The sequence below is a fragment of the Rutidosis leptorrhynchoides genome, chromosome 5, assembly GCF_046630445.1.
Source record: "Rutidosis leptorrhynchoides isolate AG116_Rl617_1_P2 chromosome 5, CSIRO_AGI_Rlap_v1, whole genome shotgun sequence".
Taxonomy (NCBI): Eukaryota; Viridiplantae; Streptophyta; class Magnoliopsida; order Asterales; family Asteraceae; genus Rutidosis; species Rutidosis leptorrhynchoides.
In genome coordinates, this window is record NC_092337.1 from 304,902,764 (window position 1) to 304,914,886 (window position 12,123).

Here is a 12,123-nt window from a genome sequence, read left to right on the forward strand (position 1 = left end):
GCCCAATCAAACCTGCTACAGCATGTGGGCTGAGCAGAAAACAGTAACTGAAAAAGGCCTAATACATGCTCTTTTATTACAATCGGGTTTTCGATCCACTCGTCTCCAATTTGCAGGCCCGCAATCACCGACGCATTACTTCTAATTCTAGCCATGTTGTGAAAGAACTTCAAATTCTTGTCACCAAAACGTAACCAATTAACTCGACTTTGAAACATTTTCTTTCTATCCTCTTGGCGTTGAAGAACTTTCTTTTGGATTTATATTCCACCAAATTAACAACCTCGCTAGGCAATAAGTTCCTATTTTCTTGAACTTTTTTCAACTCATAAATTCTAGACGTTAAGGAGGCTAGTTCATGTTTATCTTTAAAAACTTTCTCATCACTCCAAACTTTTAAATCCTTTTTGAGTAGCTTGCATTTTGAAAGAACAACATACACCGAATAACCTTCCACCAAGTAAGACCTCCAAAGCTCTTTCACATATCCATAAACTTTGAAACCTCAAACCACCCATTGAAAAAATGAAAAGGTTTAGGACCCCAAAACGGAACCGTCTTCCCCCAAACTAGAAGTTTGTGATCCGAAGAATTCTTATCTCCCGCAATCACTACCGCATCCGGCTATAAGGACAACCATTCCATATTAACCAATATTCTATCAATACGAGACATTTTTCCATCCGGACCATCCCATGTAAACATTTCGTTTTGAATATTTTGATCAATGAGCTTAGCCTTTAAAATTAAATTATTAAAGTTTATCATGTTAATGACATCCAATTCTTCTCTTAACCTTTCATTAGGAACTCGAGTGGAATTAAAATCACCTAAAACACACGAAGGTCCATTCCACTTATTCACCATTCTCAAAATTTGTTTACAAATATTCTTTTTCTCACTTTCGCCTTGAGGGGCATACACATTGATAATAAGAACATCAATACCACTTGGGATGTACGTTAGTAACGTTGCTAACCAATATTTGTGACGACCCAAAAATTTCCGACCAAATTTAAACTTAATCTTTATATGATTTCGACACGATAAGCAAAGTTTGTTAGGTTAAGTCTCAAAAAAAAATTGAACTGTTTCATATATGCAAATACCCTTCGACTATTCCTGACAATTCACGAACAGTTGTTTGTAAATAAATATGTATAATTATATATATACAAATGCAAAAATAGATAATAATTATAAAATATAATGTAAACATTAGAATTATGTATGTAAAATATCATACAAAATAAATAAGTAAAAAGAATTTGTATATATACATATATATATATATATATATATATATATATATATATATATATATATATATATATATATATATATATATATATATATATATATATATATGATTACTATTAATAATTATTATATTGTAATATATATAAAATATGTAAATGATATATATTCAAATATGTTATTGTATAAAACAAGTATTACATAATTAACGAAATGTAAGATTAATATATTATATATAATTATAAGTTAAAATATAAATGTTATATTAATGTTATGATCATTACATTCATTATTAGTATTAATGTTAATATTAATATAAATATTTGTATTATCAACCATTATAAATTCTAATGTAAGATATAAAGATATATATAAAACCTGATATGTATAATTTGTTATATTACTAATATTGACATTATTATTATAATTAATAATATTAATATTTTTGTAACTAATATTATTAGTATCATTAATAATATTATTAATATCATTTTTATTGTTAATATCATTATTAAAATCGTGATTATTGATATCAGTATATTATTAATATTACTTTTATTAATATTATTATTAATAGTGTTATTATTAATATTATTATTTATTATTAATATAGTTATAATTATTAATTAATAGTATCATTTCTGTAAAACTACGTATATACGAATTGGAGATTTTTGAATCAGTTGCACGTTGCTTTCATATTATATTTGATTGACAATTCGTACAAATTAAGAATCCAATTATCTTGAATACAAACAAATCAGAAATATTCGCAGTAGATGAATTATCCCAATCTGTTTCCAATCCCTTTCTAACTTAATTTTGTTTGTTTGTTTTCTTCTTCTTGATTGAAGATTCTCGTCTACTAATTTGTACCAATCTGACTCCAATTCGCAAGCTAAACAAAATCAGTTGAACGTAGCTATCTGTTAATTATCTTTTTATTTCTTCTGACTGAAAAAGTCTGTACTTCCTGTCTCCAACTTGTTACCCGTTCAAATCAACTTCTCAATACAAACAACTTGATCAAATCAAATTGATAATAACAATTGTACGAATTTGTTACATCTGACTTATTTTTTTTTTTGTTTTCTTCTTCTTGTTTGAAGAATCATGTCTACGTTCTGTTACATGTCGACTTCACAATCGTCCTTCAAATCTTGTTACTGTATAACCCTGTCGACCCAATCTAGCTACAAAACAACTTCAATTGATTCTTACCTAATTACAAATTGAATCCAATCAATGATACAAACAATTTCAGTTGAAAGTCACGATCTGCTTTATTTTTTTTCTTGTCTTCTCCTTCTGGCCTCGAATATTTCTGTCAACCACTGTCAATCCTACAAAACGCAATTCGATTAGTTATTGTTACGATATCACTCACTATATATATATATATATATAATTACATATACAAAGCCCATAGAGGGAGAGATAGTTATAGATTTACATTCACCATCACGTTCTCTTTATTTTCCTTGCTCTTCTTCTTTCTTCTGTTTAAATCACCTCAACCCACCAATTCTATCTCCGGCATTCACCACCACTCCCATTTCGGTTTGAGTGATTAACCATGACCTTCTAATATTAATCACCATTGACTACCACATGAAATCACCACGAACCCATTACCACTTTTATTTGTCTTCGGTTCCTTCCACGATGAATAACACAACGATAATAAACCTTCTATATATTTTTGTTTACAATGGTATCTGTTCGAGCTTAACCCACGATAAACAACACCACAACCCGTGTAATTTCTACTCGCTACTTCTGCTGCAACTTTATGTTTTTGTTCGCTGTCACCAACTCAAAGAGAGTTCTTACTACTGCTATTGATTGTATTCAATCTAAAGTTGATTCAAGCTAATTAAATAGGTGATTGGATGTCTACATTGATTTGGGCCATTTGTATATTAAAAAGAAATAGGGCGGCTAATGAAGGTGGGTCAGATTCAATGATATCAACGATAAGACAATGAGATGATAGGGCCATATGTTTCCATCAAGAAAAGAAGATGGGGACTAATAGAAAGTGGACGTGGACTGCATGATTATGTGAGATACATATTCGTTTTTTTAAACTGATACAACTAGTTGTTTATTGTTGGCCACCTTATTCTTGTGTTAACTAGGTGGGGCAACCCATTCACTCAAGTGAGTCTTCTTATTAAAATATTAAGCTAAATCGAACCCAACTAGCACTAAACAATCATCATCGCCAACAACTGCTATAACTTTCTTTTTGTTAAATCCATCAACCTTTCATTTAAAACTGCTGCTATTCCTCGTTCCTTTTCTATTTCATTCGAAAACTACAACAAGCTTTAGTAATTCACCATTTTTTTCGATTAAATAAATTCATATGGCACCTTTGATTTAATTATGGCTTGGTGGCAGACAAAGGAATCATTTTGTTTTAGATAATGAAATTTGGACCCCATGGAACATGATGGTGTTAGAGGAGATTTCGGTTGCCATAAAATTCCATCAGTACCTATTTAACATATTTCCACTAAACTGATACAGTGCATTTCATTGAGTTAATTGACACCATAAATCATAACATAACTTTGCCTCTGTTAAGATGATGAAAATGCGTGATGATGATGTTATGATGATTGATGTATGATGCGTGATTTTATGATAATGATGGTCATTAACGGAAGATGATTAAGATGATGATGAAATGGTATATGATGATATAGATAATGAATGATGTCGTTATAATAATTTTAAGAAGATGATGTGATGACAAATTGGGATAATGAAGTGTAATTGTTTCTGTTACCAGACGAATTCACGAGCCCACACCCACAATCCATCGTTCCATTTAATTAAAACTCTGTTGGGCCAGTCAAGTTGTAAATGGATTTGCAATATAGAAATTTCTATTGGGCCGAGTCTTTTCCTGTTGGGCCGAGACAAATTACCTGTTGGGCCGAAAACCACACTCTTGTTTCAAAACTAATATGCTGAGATGTAGACTAAAAACACGATGATAAGTATGGTGATTAAGAAGTTATGGTATGATGTAAGATTTTGATGATGATGTTAGTTAATGATAGTTTAAGATGACAAAAATGATCATAAAGATGGTGATGTTATGAGGATGATAAAACCATGTGATACATAGTAAATAAATAAAAGTGCGAGATAAATCTAGGAAGTAACAAACGAATCATTGGTTGGGTATGTTGTCGTTGAGCGAGATGAAAGGACCCATTCATATACATTATAAACGATTCACAATAGTTTATTACATCGTGAGGTGTTTGACCTCTATATGATACATTTTACAAACATTGCATTCGTTTTTAAAAGACAAACTTTCTTTACATCGAAAATTGACAGGCATGCTTACCATTTCATAATATCCACTATCCAACTATAAATTGACTTAATAATAATCTTTGATGAACTCAATGACTCGAATGCAACGTTCTTCGAAACATGCCATGAAAGACTCCAAGTATTATCTTTAAAATGAGCAAATGCACAGCGAAAGATTTCTTTAATACCTGAGAATAAACATGCTTTAAAGTGTCAACCAAAAGGTTGGTGAGTTCATTAGTTTATTATAATCGATCATTTTCATCATTTTAATAGACCACAAGAATTTCATTTCCAGTTCTCATAAATATACATCCCATACATAGAGACAAAAATCATTCATATGGTGAACACCTGGTAACTGACCTTAACAAGATGAATATAGAATATCCCCATCATTCCGGGACTCCCTTCGGACATGATAAATTTGAAGTACTAAAGCATCCTGTACTTTGGATGGGGCTTGTTGGGCCCAATAGATCTATCTTTAGGATTCGCGTCAATTAGAGTGTCTGTTCCCTAATTCTTAGATTACCAGACTAAAAAGGGGCATATTCGGTTTAATAATCCAGCCATAGAATGTAGTTTTAAGTACTTGTGTCTATTTCGTCAAACATTTATAAAACAACACATGTATTCTCAGTTCCAAAAATATATATTGCAAAAACATTTAAAAAGGGAGCAAATGAAACTCACTATACGATATTTTATAGTCAAAATATGCATACGACGGAACTGAACAATGCAAGGTTGGCCTCGGATTCACGAACCTATATCAAGTATATATATTAACACATATCATATTTAATCAACTAAATTTATTTATATTTTATAATGTGTTAAGTTTAATATCTTTATATATATATTTAATTACATTATTGCTTATAATTTGTCATAATATATATATATGATATATAATTTATGTTATATCATTATGAATACTAATATATTAGTTAATATATTAAAACATATTAGTATGTATTATTAGTTTTCTTTCTAATATATTTTTCTATAGATATCATTCGTTTGTTAAAATAATACTAAAGTAATAATAGTCTTGATAAAAATAATAATAATAATGATGAAAATAATAATAATTTTAATGAAAATGATAATAATAACTATAAAATAATAATTTTATTACTAATGATAATAATGATAATAATATAGGTGTAATAATAATAATAATAATAATAATATTACTAATACTAACCATAATGATAATAATATTAATTGTATGAATGATACTAATAATTGTATTTTTAATATTAGTAATAACCTAATAACAATAATAATTAATATTAATAATAACAATAATAATAATAATAATAATAATAATAATAATAATAATAATAATAATAATAATAATAATAATAATAATAATAATAATAATAATAATAATGAGTAATAAGTAAACTACCTCAAAGAAGTAGCCCTTAAAAAAAATACCCAAGTTCGGGTTTGAACCCGTGACATCCCGCTAATCTGATAATATCCTTAACCATTACGTTATGTGTTTTAACTCTGAAATAACACCCAACTTGAATTGTTTTTAACCTTTACTTCTGTATCCTTCTTCTTCTTTTTCAAGAAAAAAAAATGCCCAAGCCCAGGCTCGAACCCAAGACCTCTCGCTAGTCAGACACCCTCTCTAACCATCCGACCATTTCTATTTTTATGGAATCAAACTCACCCATTTTAAATATAACCCGTATTATTTTGTTTCTGATGTGGTAGCGTGGGGGTACGTGATAGTACTATATTTTACTACGAAATATGTTACAAATTACACAAGTTTTAATTATTTATTTACAAATGGGATATACTTAAACCTTGCTACAACACTATAGGCAGTGTACCTAATCGTAGAGTAGTATAGTTTTTAGTAAGTCCAGTTCGTTCCACAGGGAGCGGGCTTATTGCACACTATATTTTTAAACAACTATATTTGTACAAAATATATATAATTATATATAATAATATATAAAAGGGGAGTTTACCGTTTAATGACCGGTTTGTTGATTTTATATTTTAAGCGAAGCGTAAAGTAAATGACGATATTTAACTAACAATATAAAATAAATAACAATAATTAAAATGACAATCAATAAAAGTACGAGGAAAAATGAAATAAAATATATTATGCTTATTTAAACTTCCGTAACTATGATGTTTGACGTTTTGATTTTAATTTATTGTCCTGGGTTAATTGTCCTTTGTCCTGGATGTATTTGAAACCTATCTGGTTTTTGTCCACAATAGTTCATCGATCATAATTATAAAATGCTCGACAAATTTAACCTTATGCCCGAAGTCAAATATTCCAACTAACTGGGGATTCGAACTGTAACAAGGTCTTAATACTTTGCTTAATGAATACACCAGGTTATCGACTGTGTGTAAACCAAGGTTTTAATACTTTGTTAACAATTACACCAATTACCCTTGAATGTAATCCACCCCTATTTTAATGAGTCCATTGACTATTAATCCATCCCCGTGTCCGGTTAAATGAACGATTATTCGTACATATAAATACCCCGCCCATCGTGTCCGATCGAGTGTATATGGTAATTTATAGGGACGCCCAATTGTAAATCTTTATATTAACATTAACAAACTATCATTTAGTTAAACAAATATAAAGCCCATTAATAGCCCATAGTCTAATTTCCACAAGTGTCGTTCTTTTGTCCAAACCCCAATTATGGTACAAAGCCCAATTACCCAATTTTAGTAATTAGCCCAACATCATGATTACTTCGGATTAAATAAGCATAATAATAACTTAGCTATGAGACATTAATTTAAAAAGGAGAACATAGCTTACATTGATTATTTATCGCGTAGTGTTACACGGACAGAGCTCTGACTGTAAAACCCGTAAAAATAACTTTTACATAACCCAAACTAATCTAATATAACACTAATCTATACTATATATACATATATATATATATATATTTATTTATATTATACTAGGGAGTATTATTATTATTATATTTATATTACTCGCAGAATTCGTGACCTTTTATAGGAATTTTGATTTCTGACAGCTCCGCGAGTCGTGGAGTTTTTAGCCTTCAAACTCCGCGAGTCGCGGAGTTTGAAAATCCAGCTCAGGATCATTTGTCTCATAGCTTGTCGACATAATTTTTAAATATATATAATATATAAATATTTTATATAATTATTTAAATATTATATTATATTCTTGTGCATAGTTGACTTGTAATTTTTGGTCCGTTGCGTCGGGCGTTGATAGTTGACTCATGTCCCGGTTCCGGATTTTTGAACGTCCTTGCGTACAATTTAATATCTTGTACTTTGCGTTTTGTAACTTGTACTCTTGTCATTTTTAGACGTTTTTCATCAATAAATTGAACCTTTTGAATTGTATCTTGAACATTTGAGCTTTTTGGACGTTTGTGTCTTCAAATCTTCGTTTTCGCCTTTTGTCTTCGCACTTATTTATTTAAACAATTACAATGAAAATATAATACAATTACATATGAAAACCTATTATTTAGGAGGGATATTGCTATGAAATATATGTTCCTTTTTAGCCTTATCAAACATCCCCACACTTGAGCGTTGCTTGTCCTCAAGCAATACATAACTTGAAATAAAATCACACTTCACTCGAATCACTTTTTTATTCTCACACTTTATACATCAGTGATTTTGATACGACGGTATAAACAATGATAGTAACGATAGAACCATGGTTAAAGGTGGGTGTGTCATCCACAGTTGCCTCGGGTTTAGGTCAACGACACTTGCAATCAAATAGCCGATTTACTTTCGGTTTCTAAAGCAAAGTGCACATTTGAAAGGCGGTTTACAGTCCCACATGACTATGAAAATGTAGATCCTTAAGGAAATTGGATCTTTATGAAAACATTTGATCTTTTGAAAATTCAATCTAGCTTTTACCCTAGATAAGTTTTCCGGAATAACCCTTCACCGGTGTTGCAAAATATTTTTGTGGGTTTTGTGGGTTGCAGATTTGAAAATTTTAGCTCAAAACTTATGGTTTTGTGTCACCCACTTGCTAACCTTGTATTAGGAAAGCAACACGTCCAGTTTACTTGCTCCGTATATTACCTTTCGGTAAACTACCGCCCGGTTGTAAAGGAAAGCGTTGAACAAGCAACTGTTAAGGCAATGTCCCCTGACATGCTTTTAATTATGGTCTATAACGTGTTGGACGCAATTACTATCCTTTGTAGGAGCAATAGTAAAGCTCACCCTTATAATTTTTCGGTCTGGCACAAGGTCCTGTCTTCGACCATGCTATGCAACCACCGTTCTTACGGTTGACACCCGATTTGGTTCAGGTGACCTAATGAATTCCAGGTGAATTCCTAGGATTTTACGTTCAATGGTAATGAAACCATTGAAAATGGGTTTTCAGAAAACAAATCGGTTTTAATTTGATCAAAATATTTTCTCGTTCAAGCTCGAGTTTAGATATCATCGAATTCCATGAGTTTGTAATTCTCAATCTTTAAAGTCAATCTCAAGGATTGAGTAATATCAGTCTTAAAAGCTGATTTTTAATCTTTAAAAGGAGATTATCCTTTCTGGGGGTCTGATTCATTAGTCTTATCAAGCTAATTTGCACGGCGCCCTCCCCATTTTACGAGACAGATCCTCTCATGGTTAGAATAAGTCTGACCACTTGGCGACCCTGTTTGATCCTGAGGTCCGTGGATTTCCTGCTGATTTTAGAGATGACTTTTCTAGATTTTTCGTCAACCTACAGCTGGTCTGGACGACAACTTCCTGACCTAAATCAAGAAGCGCGTGTCTTTTTCGGAAGACTTTACTTCCTCTTAATGATGGAATTGATTCATCGTGTAGATCCATCTTTCTTTCAAGTATGTTACAGTAAATAGGGTAAAACAGTTAATTTAGTCCAAACAAAAGCACCTGCAATAAACTTTACAGAAACATGTGATAGATAGTTTTTAATTGAATAACTTGGTACATTCTCCCCACACTTAGTTTCTTTCTTTGCCTTTTTATTCTCCTTTATTCCATTTTAAATGAATTCAAGCATTTTGGGTTGTTTCTCAATTTATGTCCTTTTCGAGGTATCGATAATTTCGGTATTAACACCTAGTTTTCATCGTTCATAAATATGTATAAACATGATTTTGACTTCATTTAGTTGAAATTTTTTCAAATTTTCACAAAATAAACCAAGTGTAAATCCGAGAGAATTTATAACCCTTCCCCACACTTGAGATCATGCAATGCCCTCATTAGCATGAAATCAGACTATAATTATAAATTCATGAGGGTGATTAGTGTAGAAAAGTGATTGAAAATACCCAGTTTGTAATTACAAAGCTCGTCGAATGATAGATGGCGCGCCTCATCGTTCATTTCTTCTTGTTTTATCACACATGTTTTTTTTTCTTTCAAAAACGTCTGCTTTTCTGAACTGTTTACTAATATTTGAAAAAGCGTCTTTTACCCTAATCATGCATTTTTATTAACTAGTTATGCACTAACCCGAACCCCGAATTTAACGTTAAGTGGGGTTAAACTTCCCCACACTTAGCTGACGACATGTGAAGTCGGTAGAATGAGTTCCACGAATTAGAGTAGTGAGCCAGTTATTTACATTTCGAGTGGTGTATAATATATCAATGGGTTTAAAGTTTAGACTCACCAGATTGTCACTACTTAATTCTTTTTTAAGTGTAGCTTTTAGTAAATGGATATGTCTCTTTTCTGGTTCTTGGTCAAATGGATCGATATACACCGACATACATATTATAGGGTGGACAATTTCTAACGTTTCCTTCCTTTTATTCTCGACGTCAAAGTTTTCACCTCTATTACCCAATTGGGTGAAATTCGAGGTGTCATTATCTATTACAGCTCGTAGTTCATTTCCGGTGGATGACTCGTCTATTGAGAATATTGGGTTGGAAGGTTGTGGAATGGTGAAGTTCGGTTTGGCCTTGGGGGTAAAATTTTCAACGTTATCGTATTCCCAAGAGTACCAATTTGTTACCCTTACTTCTTCTTTATCCATTGATGGATCGATGATTTCGTCGGTAGAGGCTAATGTGTCGATATGTTGTGAAATTGGTAAGACTGAATAAAAAGTATCATCGGGATAGTTGGTGATTTCGGAGCTCTCGAATTCATCAAAATTCGATGATATGAGATTTTCTTGCACACGACTCCTCAGATCAACAGGTGTGTAGTCTGATAGAGTTTCAGCTTGCCGGTTTACAAACTCTCTCATTTGTTCATTTTGAGCATTGAGTTCTTCGAGTTTGATTTTCATATTGTCTAATAAATTTTCAGACACGTAATTTTCCTCCTCTACTGGTTGTTGAGTTTGGATATATTCTTGGGAATAATCCCAATTTGAATTGTATTCTTCATAATCATTCCATTCAGGTTCCGTGGGTGCGTAATTTTCCATAGGAACGTAATAATAACATTCCCATGTTGAGTGATAATCTCCACAGATTTCACAACCAGTTATTGTTTCGTCATTCGTGATCCAAGATTGACCGAACGAATTGTCATCAACACCCGTTTGAGAGTATTGATTTAATTGATTTTGGATATCAAAAAGAGTTTCCATAGCCTTGTTTTCAAAATTTTCCATTTTATTGCGATGGCCAAATTTTAGCTACAATGTGGTGCATTTACTAATTATCCTATTAATTATAAAAATAGAAAAATTTATATAAGTTGTCCAATTAATAGACTTTTCTGCTTTTGCCCACGTTTCGAATAGCCAAAAGATGCAGCAGGGAGCCAGAACCCTTTAAATCGGAAGCTCACAACTCAGCCACTAACAAATCCAACTATTACTACGAAGCAGAAAATTGTCAACGTCCATTAATTTAACCACTTAAATAATTTTTCTTTCCGTTTGAGATATTAGATAAGAAATAGAGAAAATTTCTAAGTCCTAAAAACTAAAGCGTCGAGAAATAATAAAGAAAAAGAATGCGCGTCGAAAAACGTCGAAAAAATAAAAATAAGAAAATAGCGCATCGTAACTTAAAAGTCTAAAAATTATATCTAAAAAGTTGCGCCTAAAGGTCTAAAGGTAAATGCAATTTTATTCAGAAAACGGCAATTACTTAAAGGCACTAAAATCTATTTAAAACTAAAGCGAAAAATGGCGTCGCAAAATTCTAAAGCACCTAAATCTTAGTCTAAAGAAAAAGCACTTAAGGGATTTTACGGCAAAGCCTAAAAATCTAGAAATAAAAATAAGCTACGGCAAAAACTATGTCTTAAAACTAAATACGAGCGAAAAACATACAAATATTACGCTAAAAACAAATAAAAAGGGACAAAATATAAAAATATACAAAAAGTTGTAAAAAATACAATTTTTATAAAAATATTATTTTTTTATAATAGTATTAATTTTTATATATAAAACTAATTAAAACTTAATATTACAAATTAATTAAAAACTTAAACTAAATAATATTATATATAAAACCTAATTAGGTTTAATAATAATAATAATAAATA